This window comes from Zingiber officinale, chromosome 1B (genome assembly GCF_018446385.1).
Source record: "Zingiber officinale cultivar Zhangliang chromosome 1B, Zo_v1.1, whole genome shotgun sequence".
NCBI classification, from domain to species: Eukaryota; Viridiplantae; Streptophyta; class Magnoliopsida; order Zingiberales; family Zingiberaceae; genus Zingiber; species Zingiber officinale.
The window spans coordinates 155,719,437-155,736,536 of NC_055986.1; the positions used below are offsets into that span (position 1 = coordinate 155,719,437).

The 17,100-nt window shown below is 36.0% G+C and overlaps 1 long non-coding RNA gene across 1 annotated transcript; it reads right to left on the bottom strand.

Moving 5' to 3' along the window:
• Nucleotides 1-7,328: 7,328 nt before the first annotated feature.
• On the bottom strand, nucleotides 7,329-8,648 carry LOC122011723. Its single transcript, XR_006120023.1, has 2 exons — nucleotides 8,581-8,648; nucleotides 7,329-7,680 (listed from the first exon to the last, which is right to left on the bottom strand). It is a non-coding gene; the product is annotated as an uncharacterized LOC122011723 (long non-coding RNA).
• Nucleotides 8,649-17,100: the final 8,452 nt, after the last annotated feature.

Consider the following 17,100-nt stretch of genomic DNA (forward strand, 5'->3'; position numbering starts at 1 on the left):
AACCCTTTGGTGGTTTGTAGCTCCTCATTACTGAAATTGGCTACTTTGGAGATAATATGAGGTTGAAGTTTAATATTTGAATTTCCAATGGTAGCCCCTAGAAATTCTATAGTCGGGCTGCCAATCTTCATCTTCGTTGGGCTCAGTATTAGCCCATTTTTCTGGCATATTTTGAGAAGGGCCTTCAGATGTTCTCGGTGCTCCTCTTCAGTTTCTGAATATACCAAAATATCATCAATGTAAACTGCTATGAATTTTTCAGTACCTTTGAAGCAGTTGTCCATTTTGCGCTGAAAGATTGTAGGAGCATTTTTGAGGCCGAAGGGCATAATGAGCCATTCAAAAAGCCCGTCAGGTACCCAGAAGGCTGTCCATGGGACTGAATCAGGATCCATGGCTACTTGATGAAATCCGCTTTTGAGATCAAATTTGGAAAAGATCTTGCTTCTCCCCACCCTATGTATTATAGTATTAATACCTGGGAGGCTATATTGGTCCTTGTGAGTATTGTCATTCAGTCGCTTGTAGTTGAAGACCATTCTTTCTTTTCCTTTTGTTTCCTTCCCTGTTTTGGGGTCCACTGTGGTACCTGAGTAGACTATAATTGCAGTAGTTCTGTGACAACTATTGCTAGGCCTGATGACCTTTAAATCCAGCAGAGACTTGATATGTTTGCGGAAAGAATCTTGCATTTGAGGTGTAACATGTTTAAGTGGTCGATCCTCAATTATCAGATCTGGATTCTTAATCTCCAGCTTGCAGGTTACTACATTAGACTCCCAATATTTCATTGGATTGTCCCCAATGTAACCAGTGTTGGTTAATTCTGCAATCAGATCTTGAAGATGCTGTCCAGGTTGCCATAAGCATACTTGTTCCTGGATTTGATTATATTCTTCCTCTTCCAACTCTAGTTCTTCAATAACAGAGGCTGCAGGAACAATTTGTTGAGTATGTATAGTTGTAACATTTTTATAAAATGTTACCTCATTTCCTTCTATGCGAACTCCCCCATGCATAGCTCGAATGAAATTGCAGCCTAGGATCATGGTAATGTTTCCGCCCAATGTGAGTGGGAAAGCATAAGTGTAGGGTATCCAGAATTGATGATCCCCTATCTTCATATTACCATATCTCAACTTCTTGTTGGCTGTTGTCTTTGAATTGATACCACTGAAATTAACAACAAAAGTATTATCTTCAATGGCAAGAGGAGGTATTGATACCTGATCTATACAGCAGGTGGTAGCGCCGGTGTCAAGGATGGCGTTTACTTTGAAACTGTCTACCCCTGGGATAGAAAGTTCTACCACCAAGTTAAAAAGGCCATTTGTTTTGGGCCTTGGTTGTTTTGCCTCTTCTATAGAGAAGACTTTCTCCTTTCCTGAATCGATCAAAACATGTATTTCATCTTCAAATGTTTCTTCATCTTCTTCTTCAGGATTAAAGGATTCCTTGCCTTTCTCTAATCTTTTTAGAAGATCTTTGTTTTCTAACTCCAGGCGGTCAAGCTTGAGATGGAGCTCTTCATTTTCAGTGTCCATTTCTAATGTGTTGGCACTATTAATTCTCAGCATTTCTTCTTTCTCAGCAGCAAATTCTTTCTTTAATGTCTCAATCTGTATTTCTGCTAATAATTTGGTGCTGATAACTTCCTGCTTCAGTCTTTCAATTTCCGCTACTGACCATGCAATATAATTTTGTTGTTCTTGAATTAATGTAGTAGGGGAAAAAGGAACTGGTACTGACCTTTCCACGGGTATGCTCATGTCGAAGTAATTCCTTGTACACATACCACATGAGGTTATATGGCAAGTACTGCAGTGCATACGGTGCCTTTGCATAGTTTCCCTTTTGCAACATGTGCATTTTTGGTAGGGGGTACTATCTCTCCATTGATTTCCCATATGTGATTGCAGTCATGCTGTACCTTTGATATTTTCACCATAGGTTGCCACCCTTCTGCCTTTCCTATCATATAGGAGTTTGTCTGTTCTATAAAAATAAATAGAAATTCTTGGTTAAGAATAGTATTCACCTGGTGGTCTTCCCCTTCTGATATACTGAATATAGCGTCTGAGGGCTCATCTCCTTCTTGTACAGACAGAATTTCATATTCATCGGGAATTTCCAATCCTTCAAAAAGAGCCACTCTTTTTGTGTTCTTAAATTCTTTGGGGCAGTCTCTTGCGAAATGACCTTCTTCGCCACAAAGGAAACACTTGCATTTCTTATTTCATAGTAGATGCTTCTTTTTCTCTACTCGTGCATGTGTTTGGTGAGGCTTGCCCTTGTAAGTGGTGGACTTTCTGAGTCCATACTTCTTCTTTGGGTCTTTATAATATCCCGGAATAGGCATTTGATTGCAGAAAGTTAAGTCTTTGAGGGATCTGCTAAAAGCTGCCTTCTTGCATTCTTCCTCTAAGTATTTGTAGGTGAATATTACCCTGGGATGTACACCCATGGTATTGCCCTGGTATTTTTCTTCGAATGCCGCTTTAATGCGTCGACCCAATTCTCCAGGAAGTTTTAGCCAGAATTTTTCAGATAGCTCTGGTCCAGTGAATAATCTTCCTGTTTTTGAAGCAAGATGCATATAATCAGTTAGAAATGGAATGAGATCTTTTACCTGCTGGCAACTAAGTCTCTCAAGATCTCTATATGCCCTGTCTTGCATGTCGGTTGATCCTTGAAATGGATCTTCTAACAAGAATACCCTTCTTATTTGAGAAATTATATTTTGGGTATCATTTCTTCCGTCACTTGAATTGATCAACTCTTGATATTCATTTGGATAGGCCATTCGCCATTGTATCCAGGTTAACCTTTCTGTCTCCCCAAGCAAATTCTCAATATAGTCAGCCTTATCTTGAGTGTCTGTGAAATTCTGTAGGGCTACTACATTCTTGGTGACTGCTTCCCATCTTAAGAAAACATCTTCTATTCTATGTAACTGGGGTGGGAGTGTAAGAATCGCCCCTGTTTGTTGATGGGCTGTTGGTAGATTCCACCATTCAGACTGATCATTATGCTTGAATTTTGGCTTGGTTGTGGGTGGAACTGCCATACTTACAGGTTCATCTTTTGGAGCACGATTTGGGGGGTAACCAACAGGATTCATGGTAGTATCAGTAGGTGGTCTATATGCAGATTCTGCTTGAGAATAAATTTGCTCCTGTAGCTGCTGCAATCGTGGGTAATCAGAGACCCAGTCTTCTGTTGGTTTCGGAACATCACTAGTACTGCCGGCTGCTATTATTTCTACCCCACCAGCTTCCGTGAATGGATTGATAAATTCATCTTCAGAAGTAGGATAATGAGGTGAATCCTGCAAAGCTAGATATTGCAGATAATCAAGATAGTCATCATTAGTATTGTCAGGGTTGATGTCTGTAAGCATACACAAAAATTGTGTTGAATTTGATGAATCTTGTGAAGATGATGGCATGTTATCAAGTTCTGCATGTAACTGGCGTCTATATTCCCTTGAGCTTCTTAATTGCCGATGTGTGATAGCAAAACTTCGTTCCATTGATGGAGGTCCATCTAGTAAGTCCAGATATGCCTCTTCTTCATAAAATTTGTGTTGCTCGACTGCATACTGCCTGACCTTTTTCTGCATAGCTAATAACTGTTCTTCAGGGAAAGGCTTAATTGTTAGGGGTGAAATTATTTCTTTCTGTTTTTGGGCCTTGGAACAAGTAGCTACATATGCATCATATTCTTCCGCACAATCTTCATCACTACAATAGTAATGACAACCCAGGCATAAAGGATTAGCTTTAGTACTAGAGCAAACCTGCTTCATTGTTGTTGAGCCAAATCCAGATGTTCCCCTTTTAGTTGAACCTAATAATTCAACATCCCGGACATTTGGCGTAGCAATGTGCTCTATTATGAGTTGAGCAATACACTCCTGTTTGTTAAGAAATATATCTTCATTTGTTGTATTGAAAGCCATAACTTTTACCTCGCCTCTATAGTCTGAATCAATGACGCCTCCCATTATGATAATGCCCCTCAAAGCAGTGCTTGATCTGAGAGCTATTCTGGCGTAGGTATTTTGCGGAATTTATATACAAATGCCCGTTGATAATAAAGACCTGTTAAGAGCAGGTATATCTTGTGCATGTGTAATAGAAATATCATACCCCGCGGCCCCTGGTGTTCGTCTAATAGGGAGTTGTGCCAGCGAAGATATTCTTTTAACCAGTAATTCATCACAGCTTTCTTCTTCAACAAGTACTGCAATAGTATGACTTGTTAGTTCTTCCTCATCTGACTGTATCTCCTCATCCTTTGAATTGAATTTGGGTGGAGATGATGAGGTTGCTGCTTGATACTGATTGAACTGTAGTGAAACACTTCCATCAAGCATGTTTCTTGTGTTAACTTCTGTAGGCTGCATGGGTATATTGACAGTTGATTGCCTTATAACCCAGTTATGCCCTAAGACATCTCTGGTGTTATAGCTTCTTCCTGGAAGAGCCCTTACGCCATGACTTGCCAAGTAGTCAACCACATTCTGGATTTCATAAGCAAAGCCAACGTTAGGTGTATTAGATAATCGACCTACCAGTCCTCGTGTGACCAGTAAGTTGGCTTCCCCGTTTCTCCAGTTTTCATATCCCCGTGCAAGTATTGACACTTGTATATTTCTGTAAAAATCAGAAACTGTAAGCATTGTGTCAGGGATAACATAAACTAATTGACTTCCATGTGTTAAGTCAATTTCCATTGTAGCAAAGATGGCTTGATCGCCTTGCCATCTATTGTCTCGAAAGACAACCAGTGCTAGTGTTCCTTCTTCTTGCCTGTGCAGAATTTGAATTCTTACTTGTATCACACCCATATGAAAAAGTAAAAATACTGATGGAGTATACTGACAGAAAAATATTCCATTGGTAGTTATCGATGGAATGCATTTTCCATCGATATTTTCCGATGGAAAATGGGATTCTGTCGGGAAATTTGACTTGCCATAGAATTAATGAGATTTACCGACTGGATTATATTTCCGTTGGAAATTTTTAGCAGGATTACCAATAGAATTTATTTTCGACAATATTTTCCCGACGGAATTACAATTCTGGCAATATTTTTTCGACAGAATTATATTTCCATCGGTAAATACCGATGGAAATAATATTCCCATCTGTAATCCCGGTTGAAAAATTAGGGCACACCCCGATTTTTTCTCACGAGCAAGGCTCCTTCTCGAATCCTCTTCTAGTAGCTTCATTGACATCTCCGGTAAGCTCTCTCCATCGTCTCTCCCTCTTCCAAAATCCACCAGCATGCGATCGACGACTTTATTGGTAGCTAGTTATTGGCCGTGATTGCCAGCTTGGCTGCGGCTGGCAACGTGGACGGCCGCTAAAATGCGGTCGGCATCTTGGCAGGCTGCTAGTTCATGGCCGGCAGCTTGGCCAGCTATAGCTTGGGCGACTGCTAGCTCACGAGCTTGGCCGCGATTGGCAGTTTGGCCAACCACCAGCATGCAGTTGACATCTGGTCGACCGTTAACACGCGGTCGACAGCTTGGCTGACCGTCAACTCACGGCCGACAACTTGGTTGGCCATAAGTCTACTGCCACTAGCTTGGTCCTGCCATGAATTTGGCTGGCTAGCAACTCACGGTTACGAGCTCGGCCTGCTGCTAGCTTGCAGCTACAAGCTCGGTCTACCGCAAGCTCAGCTACTCCTTTATTGTGATTGTTTGCGAATAATTTTAGCTATTTTTTTATTTTATAATATATTGTATTTGCTGTTCTTCTCTGGTTAGACTACTCATTTTTAGATATAATTTATTAAATAGAACATATATGCTATTTTATATAGTTGAATTTAGATTATGTTAAGTTAGTATTTTGATCTATAAGATATAGTTATTTTGTTATTTTAGTATTGGTATATTTACATCTATATTAATTTTAGAACTCATTATCTTTGGTTGGAACATGAAAGGCAGTATAGTTTGTTATTTGTCTCATCTGAAATCTAGATTTCTTGTGATCTAGGTTGATAGGTGGGAAAACAAATTATATTTTTAATTCTCAATTTAATAGCTTTGGTAACCCATATATTTTGTAACGAATTGTATGAAATTACATTCTCATTAGGTAACAATGTATATGAACAAAATTTGTATGTACAATTGATTAAAAAATAGATTTATTAGAGATGATTTTATTGCTGAAGTTGAATAGTTTGTGAACTTTGCTAAGAGTCATTTAAAATGTATGGATGGTGCCAAGTTACAGTGTCTGTGTAAATATTGCAAATGTAGAAATAGAGTCTTTCATGATGAGAATACTGTGAAAGTACATATATGTAAAAATAATTTTGTATCAAATTACTATAATTAGTACTGTCATAAAGAGACTTATTTGTATGAACCAATTGGGCCTTCTAGTGATTTGTCATCTGACACAATTGTTGGGGAACCATTAACTAATGATATTGCAATGCAATCAATGGTTTATAATGTGATGAATGCAGTTGATTATTCCAATATAGATGAAATACCAATACCTGAATATTAGCAACTATATAAAATGTTAAAGGCTAGTGAAACAGAAGTGTGAGAAGACATTCCTTCTAGTCATTCTCAACTATCAGCTACTGTAAGGTTCTTAAATATGAAAGCAGAGCATCATTTTTTAAAAAAGATGTTACTATGACATATGACAATTGATGTCAGAGTTGCTCCCTGCTGATAATATAATGACTAATAGCTTCTATAGTATAAAGCAATTGGTTAGAGATTTAAGTTTATTTGTAGAGAAGATTGATTATTGTATAAATACACTACAAGAAAACAGGGCTTCAGAGACGAAAAAATCAGTTTCTGAAAGTCACTTTTCTGTTTCTAAAAAAGGTTTGAAACAAAATATTCCGTATCTAAAATCCGTTATTGAAAGCCCCGTTGCTAATTTAAGAGACGAAAATATTCCGTCTCTAATTTAGAAACAGATTAAAAAGTCGTTTCTAAATTTGTTTTTAAATTAACCAAATAAAATAAATTTCAAATACAAAATCTGTCTCTAAATTTTGTTTTAAATCCGTCATTAATCCGTTTTAAATAAGATATAAAAAATAATTTTAATCTGTTTATAAATTTATTTATAATTATATTTATAAATCTAAATATAATTTTATTTTTTAATATATTGCTATTTTTTATTATATTATATTTCTATATTCTTATCTATTACAAGAAACACACGCATTTCAAATAAATATTTAAAATAACTAATTTCTAATCCAAAATTATCATAAAATTAACATTGGGATAAATAAATATTTACATCGTCTAAGCAAATGTATAAATTTTTAAATCTCACCTTAAGTAATCTAATCTTTACATTCTATCACGACGCTCATGATCACAAGAATCATATCCTCCTAGATATAAATGATTTGAATATTTCACCTCTTGAATCATTTTACAAACCTTCTCCTTTTCTTTGCTTTGCCTACCTTACTTGACAAACTTTTCTTCCCATTTTTTGTGATAAGAAGTTCAATACTTTGTTACTTTCAATAATGTCTTCATATATCCTCTTGCTAGTAGTATGCATGTCTATGATTTCTTGCCTTTGCCCTCCCTTGTCTCGAACTCCATGAGATGAATTACTTCATACGGATTAATGAACCAACCAAGTTTGTTGAAACAATCTAGCAAAATCAAAACATGAAATGAGTAAGTTTAATAAATATAAAAACAAGCATGCAATGAAATAACATATATCAAAAAAAAAAAAAGACTACTTACTAATAGTACAAATTTATATTATCTCCATTGAGATTTGGACCACAACCTAGGGGAGAAATGAGATAATCAAACTTAGGGCAATTAACATGCAATGACATTATTTGTTTAAAAATCTATACTTGAGTCTGGGTCATAATTCTTATATCCTCGCAAATATGTCATCAACAACATTCTGATCAACCGATTATATTTTTAATTGATATCAAGTTCATTATCCTAACTGATTTTCCAAGTCTTGACTTATTTGTCATCCTTGCAATCTTCAAAACCCCTCAACAAAAGGGGAAGCACTTTTCATCCTGAGAGTCCAAAATAACTCATGAACATACATACACTTAATTTTAGTAGAAAGCTACAAATTTTCCAACAGCTAAACCCTGGTCGATTGATGCACAACCAAACTTTTTTCACCATTATTTTCTGGTCCTCTTGAAATGCTACACTCGTACAAACGAGATCATATCAGACTAAATAATAAATTTCTTTTGCAATTATATTTACACTAGAAAAAGAAACTCTTGGAGTTTGAATTTTGAACCAAACATATATAAATTACTTTGATAGATATTTAACAATAGCAATGAGTCACCAGATTCTTAAAACCCAATTTTAGAAAACTACTGTCTTATTCAGTAAGATTTTCCAATCAAAATATATGAAATTACATATGGAACACCGACCAAGTCTTCGACCTTGATATTTGACATTATATTCTAATACAATTTACAAAATTTGGAATCATGGATATATTGTATCTCAGTAAAGCAATCTAACAAGTTTAAAAGACATCATTTAGTATTTACCTTGCACTGCAGTTGCCTAGCATTGATAGGAGAGGAACCACTAAACCAATTTAATGATTCAACACGGAATGTCAACCGCCTTTTATTTAATGAAAAGTAGTTTCTTGATTAAGAAACCACATTGTTATGTACAAATTTTTCAGCAACATACCTGCAATGATTGATTCAAGTAATATGAAATTGAACTAAACATTAGTCATAAGTTACAACTGAATCATGTAATGCAGCGAATATCAGAAAATAAGATAGAAGCATTTCTATCACCACTGTAGTGTTCATGCAACGAAACGAGGCAACAGAGCAAGATATGTGCTGAGGCAATACAGCATACTAGGGTACACCAAGAAGCCACATACCTTGTTCTTTATGGAATTCCGATCAAATTTAACTTTGACAAGTAATGCAGACCTTGGTATCAGCGTCTGAGGCCTGATAGATCTCTAGAGCCTTAGCTTCGAGTTCAATCTTCCTCTCCTCAAATTCCTTGGTGATCTCCTCCTGCAACATCAAGATAGATTTTATATATATAAGCAAATTAAAGAAGAAGAAGAAGAACTAAGAAGAAAAAAATATTGTTGGAAATTAATTATCGACCTGTGATTCCTCAAATGACTTGCAGGCCTATGTGGAAATTAAGCATTGAATGAAATCTAGAGCATTAAAGAAATCTAATCCTAATTGCATCCAAACGAATAACAGAATTTATAGCAATTGAAAGAGACAATACCAGTAGAAATTAGGTAAAATAAAGTGCACGAATTTAAACCTAACTATTGGAAGAAACATTTTGTCAAACACCTTAAGAGCATGAATCAAAATGACATGGGTACATGCAAACCTAAAACATGGGAGAACAGCTTAAGTACAAAAACATCAAACAATCAACCATGCAAATCAACATATCGACCATTGAAGAAGAAGCTTGCTGTTCAGAATCTGATGAAGGTCGGAGATGTCTGTGGGAAGCCAGTGCTGAGCATGAAGTGAAGAGCTCTCCGAAAGAGGACCGCCGCTTGCTTTGGGCGGCCAGATCTTGGAGATGTCGTGGCTGGATGTTGACTATGAAGGACCTCTTATCTTCTAGCCCGAAGAGAAGAGGGTTGTGGTTTGGATCTGAAGTAGAGAAATTCCGTCGTGGCCTGGATGCTGGTGTCGGCACGTCGGGGCAGACAATCACGAAAAGCCACTGGAGGAAATGATGGCGTTGGCTGGAATCGCGGGTAGAAAATGACAATGGGAAGATGGAGAGGAGATGGCCGGCCGGCGGCGGTGGAGTGGCGGCGGACCGCCGGCCCCTTTGGTGGAGTGATGGCGAAGAAGGGAGAAGTGGCATACCGGCCTTCGCAGCGTGAGAAACCGAGCGAAGGAGAAGAAGATGCTTGCTTGTGGATTTTATTTCACAAGATCTGATCCGACGGTTCTGATCAATCCAGATCTGATAGAGCGGTTGAGATCAAATCTGAGTGAATGGTCGAGATCCACTAGAACCCATTAAATGGTCAGGATGGCTAGATCAAGATGAGCGGCTCAGATCATGCTAGATCTACACAGATTGGTCAGAATCAACTAGATCTTAATGAACAGCTAGAATTAATCAGATATAAATCTTTCATTTAATTTGCTTTAGATATAATCCAATGACTCAGATTTCTTCATATTGGGCTTCTCATTAACTCAAGTCTTTATATTTAATTTGGTTCAACTTGAGCTCAATCTATAAAAAATAAAAGTACATAATTATAAGTAGAAATCCATAAAAATAAGAAAAATTATAACAAAACTCATAATATGAATCCAACTCAATAAATATAATAAGAATAAACAATTAATCATACGAAAGGATTAAAACATGAAAATTAAGGACAGAAATAATGCATCAAAATGTTAGTTATCAGCGGTCGAGCGAGGAAATCCCACGAAATTACTGCGACGAGAGAAAGAAAGGGAAGGGTTGATTGAGGTTACAAAGAGGGCTCAAGCAAAAAAAAAACATATTAAGAAAAAAATATTATAGGCTAATAAATTTTAGGGAAAAAATAGTCCATAATATTTGAGAATAATGACATAAATTTATAAATCCAAGTTTATTTCATCACAAATTTTATTAATTTAGAAACTAATTTTTTATCTCAATTGTTTATATTTTAAATGATATTTTTAACATTTTTTTAAAAATCTATTTATACTTAATATATTTTTTAAAAAAATTATATAAAATTTTGTTTCAAATCTATTTCATATTTCATCTCAAATTTCATTTTATACATTATATTTTTAAAAATAAAATAAATTTATCTTCGTTAAATTTTAAATAATTTTTAATAGAAATATGATTTCAAATTCTTTTATAATCCATATTTACTTTCTTAATAAAAATTTATATTTTATTTTATCTTCAATTGGTTTTAAATTCTAGTTCAGTTTTTTATATTATATTTTATTAAAGTAAAACAAATTAATGATTTAGTAGAAAATCATTCTTTAATTTATAAAAACTTAGAAACAGATTTTATTTCTATTTCAAATATTTATTTATAATCTGTATTTATTTTTGTTTATAAAAATTTATTGACAATTTCATCTCAAATTCATTTTAAATTCTGTTTCAAATTTATTTTTTGTATATTTTATTTTATTTAACTAAAACGGATTATTAATTCTGTAGAAAATCTGTTTCTGATTTACTAAACTTTGAAACGGATTTTAATTCCGTTTTAGAAATCTGTTTCTGAAGCCTTGTTTTCTTGTAGTGATAATTGCATGATATTTTGAAATGAAGACAGTGAACTGATTGAATGCAGAATCTATACTCACCCTTGTTATAAGCATGGTAGTCGTATACTGATGCATACCCAACCCATGTTGAAGTCCAATATAACCCTTCAAATTTTAAAAGCTCATAACTTTTGAATTGAGACTTGGAATCAGAATTTATCTGTCGTCACATGTGCAGAATTCGAAAGTCTACTTTTGTTATGAGCGAAAACATATCCACAGGGATGACAATTTTTCCCGCGAGTTTGAGGCCCCGCGGGGAAAACCCGAAATGGGGATGGGGATTCCTGATTTTTTGGGGATGGGGCGGGTTCGGGGCGGGTATGAGAATACTATCCCCATCCCTGAACCCGCCCCAAATATTATTATTATTAATATTAATAAATAATAATATGATTTTTTTTAAAAAAATATTAATAATAGTGTTAATATTAATATTAAATTTTTTGAAAATATTATTAATAATAATATTATTAATATTGATATTAATATTAATATTATCATTAATAATAATTATTAAATAATAATAATAATATAAATTAAATTTGGGAATGTGGCGGGGATGGGGGCGGGGATAGAGATTTGATCCCCGTGGGTTCGGGGAATCCCCGAACCTGAAAAAATGAGAACGGGGCGGGGATGGGAATGACAAACCCGCTCCCGCCCCGCCCCATTGCCATCCCTAGATATCCACCAAATTTTATCCCAAATTCTACTATTTAAATCCTTTTTAGAGCCTTTTTGTTATTTTTGATAATTTTTATTTTTAGGGTTGATATGGGTTATGGCGAGTGGATTTAGAAGATGACCTGGAGGTCAAATCAAGGTGAGGTGGTGGTCAAAGTGGAGATAGAGTGGTATTCAGTATTTAGTTCTGTTGATCGCTTGACCTCGGAATCCTTAAATCTCGTCCGTATAATTCCAAAGCAGAATGCTCATATAGGACCGACCGGTTGCAAGACTGATAAGATAAAAGAACTCTAAGGCGCTATGATGAAAATAAGTAATAGGGTGCTAGGTCAGTTAATGCTTGGTCAGACTTAGAAAAATTCAACCGGACGAAAGGTCGTTCAGGCTCTATGTATTTAAATCTTATATAAAGCTCTTAACATGCGATCAACCGGGTGAAAGTCGATCAAATGTAAGGATTTCTATGGGCACTTGACCGGGCAAAGCTCGGGCGGGCCTAAAGGTAATTAACCCTATAAAACTCTTAACATATGATCGGTCGAGCAAAGACCAATCAAACATAAGGTTCTCTATGAACACCCAGCCGGGCAAGGCTCGGGAATACTTAGAGATACTTAACCTTATATACATAGATCTTGATATGCGTTCAACTAGGTAAAGGCTGAACAAACATAGGATTCTTTGAGAAAACTTGGCAGGGTAAGACTCGGGCGGACTCAGAGATACTTAACTATATATATATATATATATATATATATATATATATATATAGCTCTTGATATGCATTTGGCTGGGTAAAGACTGAACGAATATACACTACAACAAAAATGTTAAAAGACAACACCCCTACGACAACGGTTTTAGAAGGACGTGTTGTTAATTTGGTTAAAGATAACAGTTTTTGACAAAACCGTTGTCTTTGAGCTTTCAAAAAAAACAACAAAAGACAACAGTTTTGTAAAAACTGTTGTCGTTGAGCGACTTTTTGTAAAATCAACAACACATTTTACAACGGTTTTCTAAAACTATTATCTTTAAGCGCTTTCTTAGGGGGTCAAAGACAACGGTTTATTAAAACTGTTGTCTTTGACTTTTTTTCTTTCGCCGTTTTTTCCCTTCACAGTTTTTGTTGTGGCAGTGTTTTGCATTCCCTCCGAAATTTTTTTGGCACCCTATTTTCCCCCTTAGCCTTCCCGAACCCTAAACCCCTCTCCTCATACGATCTCTCCCCCCCGACCTTCCTATCGAAACCTTCAGAAGGGGTGAGAGGAGGGATTTTAGGGGCTCCCTCCTCCTCTTTCCCACTCTGCTCATCGCCATCGCCAGATTCCCGTTCGCACTGCCGTTTCGGTGCCCCCGACCTCACCCTTAGCCCCGGTACGTTGTACGACGTGCTCGGCGTCGCCGCTGCCACATCGGGGCTCGAGATCATGGTGGCTTACTGGAGGCTCGCCGGTGCATGCCACTCGGACGCGGTGGTCGCGGCGGACCGGCTGACGAGTTCATGTGGATCCACGCGGCCTACAAGACTCTCTCCGACCCGGACAAGCGCACCGAGTATGATCGAGGGGTCCTCATCGCCGATTGGAGATGGAGGTCGTTCCATTCTTCCTGATCGTCGTATTCCTTCTACGCCGGCCGACGCCAGCCGCGGACGTGGGAGATGGATCAGTGCTGGTAACTAACAAGATGCATCAAAGGTGTTTGATTATATGCCGATCTCAAATTTTCTACCCCAAATTGCTTTATTGCTATTCTTTGTACATGTTCACAGATCGAATAATCTTTGATCTCGCCAAACAACCTCTTCCTATTTCAATTTTGTTTTACCTTTTCCTTAGGCAATCATATTAATCTAAGATTGCAATCAAAACTAAAGAAAACCTTTGACTTCATGTTCTGTTTGCTTTAAAAACAAGAAGTTCTGAGATTTCTTGGATCTCTATTTGATCTGTGAATTGATTAGCAACTCTTTGGTTTTTTTCAAGAAAGGTTTTTACTCAAGTTGCTACAATTAATTCATAGATGCAAACGGAGGAAGCATTTGATTGTGATGGTTTTGCTTCACCTTCCTTTAGAGGAACAACTGAACAACTTTGTAACAAATGAATAAGCCTTCTTATCTCATCTAACCTTAAAAAGTGTACCAGCTTCCTACTTCCTTGAGTTAGGACATGGAGGCAGTGAGGATGGCAGCAATTATGAGTAAGGCAGTGAGGATGAGCGAAAGGTATGTCTCACCTAGGTTTTGTTTGGAAAAGTGATTTTTTTTAAAAAAAAATAATTTTATTAAACATATTTAAAATCATTGGGGTAAGTGACAAGGCTTGCAAAGATGAAATGTGAGTTTTTCCAGGTTGTGTTGTTTCATTATTTGTCAGCATTTTGCAATCAATTGGTTTATAAGAATCTTTGAATTTTTGAAGCATATGTAATGAAGCATTATTTTAAGAACTAGGAGAAGCTGCTTTTATATAAATGTGAGTTTGTACAACTTCTGTGTTTCTTCCTTTGGCGATAAGAATTTATTGCTTGGAACTGCAGAATTCTCCTTTTTCTCTGCTTATGTTTGGAACTAATCTTGCTTTCTGAAAACCATTAGTGTTTGTATAATGGTGTTGTATCTGCCTCAAGGTTGGAATTGGTCGTGCTTCCTTCCTTTGAGAAATGGAAATGAAAATTCATATACAATTGAAGTAATTGTTTATGATTATTTTCTGTGACAACAGAGAATTCAATTGTGTTACTCTGCTGATTTTCCTTGCTTAAATGTTGGAAAACCAAAAGGACCATCATATGTGCCCCTTGAGGTTTTTGAGCTCATTCTACTTCACTTTTTTAAAAAAATTTTTTAAAGAACATTTATTTTTATCCTGACAAATTTGGCAAACTATTCAGTTCTGCTCCTTAGTTTCATTGCAAAGATATACCCAATCACTGTCAACATTTCAACAAGCTTCCCTGGTGGAAAAGTCAAGGCTGAAGCCTTATGAATGAATAAGTGTCCTCATTGAGGTATGTGTCGATCTTTACGATTGGTTTTGTTGGTATGACATGTATGCTGTTTTTTCATGCTTATCCTTGGATGATAGATAGGCTTCGAGATTCAATAATTATGATGCTCACCCACTCCTACATGCATGTAGCGTTAGCATTGCCACTGCTTTTACTCAAATAGAAGGCATAGTATTGCAACCTCCCCGGGTATGGTTTTATGTTTTGTATTTATATTTTTACGTATTATTTGAGGTTATTTATGACAAAAGCAAATGCTGCAGCTCAGAGTTGGCAATGGAGAGGACTTTATTCCATCAAGGGGGAGATGGAATTTTAACCAAAAGGTATTTTTTTTTGTTTTCAATGAGTTTATTATTGTAGTTAAAATATATACCTCTTTCAGAAATTGATGGAGCCGTCTCAAATCACCCGTTGGGTTGTTGTTAATTTTTTAGCTCGACGTGATGTTTCAAGCCTCATACATGACATGCGCAAATGCACAAATATGAAGTGCATTGTATGTTTTGACATTACTTTTTTCCCATGGAGTTTTAAATGCAGGGACAATTATTTTTAACCAAATTTGTCATCCAAGGAATTATGACTTCGACATGTGCTCTAATGCTGGCATGATTGTAAGCTCTGTGTTTCAAAAGTTGTACTCTATTTAAAGCCTTTACATTTATAAATTTTTAGCATTCTTGGTCGGTGTGGATTTTATTTGGGTGCTTTCTTTTTTACAAGTACCTGCTTTGTGAATTACTAGATATATTTTCAAAATTAAATTATCAATGTTCTTGACAGGAACTTGCTTTGTGGATTAAATTCTGCCATTTGTCTAAATAAATTCAATATTTCAAGAGCTATAAGTAATTCAAGTTTTTCTTATATTGGTGTTTGTAATTTCATAGGGTACAACCCGACCCACTCATTACCATGTGCTAATGGATGAGAATGGATTTATTACTGATTTCCTGCAGGAGCTTGTTCATTCCCTTTCTCATGTGTAAGTACTTGTTTATATATACGTAACTAATATTTTAGTTCTCCAATGATTAATATTGTAATTGAGATATCCTATTCTATGTCCAAATGTACAAATATAAGAGGAGTACAACTGCGATATCTGTGGGTAAGTTGGGCAGTGCTCTTAAGTTTTTTCGTGTTTTGTGTCATACCTTATAAATTGTTAGGACCCCTGTATTGAAAATTTTGGACTGTGGTTTCATTTGAAGGTTTGACTATTCTTTCCAAGTTAAACTTGTGAAAATTTTAGGTTAACTAGAGTCCATCCAATCCTACCAGACAAGATTAGTGACTGGTTCCAGTTTTAACCTACTGAAGTGAATTGTCCAAGATTTTGAAACTTGTCTCCTTTGATCATAAATAACTTGCATGTTTTTACAAGATCTAATAAACATTTCTTTTATTTATATGATTGTTTTTACAAGATCTAATGATTTTTTTTTCTATAATTGTAGATTGTGCCTTGTCCATTGTTAGCACTTGCAATTTACTTGGAAGTTGTTTCGGTGTTGCCCTACAAAAGGTCAACGACTGATGCAAAACTTAAAGGTAAAACCTAAATTATCATATCTTTGCATATTCATAAATAAAATATGTTGTCTTTTAACATTTTAGCTTCTGTTGTGTTTTTTGTTTTTTTTAACTCATGTAGTTCAATGAAATAATGGGTCAAGCTTCCGAATCTAGGTTCGGTCTGGAGAAGGACCATAGTGGGTACTTAACCAAATACCAAAGGTTTCGTTGATTCAAATGAAACTTGAGGGACTAAATTTAAGTATTCAAACCTCTATCATGATCATGGATATTGGCTAAGTCTCAACTTATTAGGAGGTAAGAAATGACCCCTCTTTCTTCTTTAGAAATCTAGCACATCATATTAATATTTTTTTCTTCTTTTCATCCTGAAGGAAAGTAATCTCCAGGACGTTTATTTTCAGAAAAGGGATAAAGCTGGGTTTGCAAGCTAAGTCTATGAAGTTTTGTATGCAGAAAAAGGACCAGTACGTGAAGATTGTTAGCACATCCTGATCA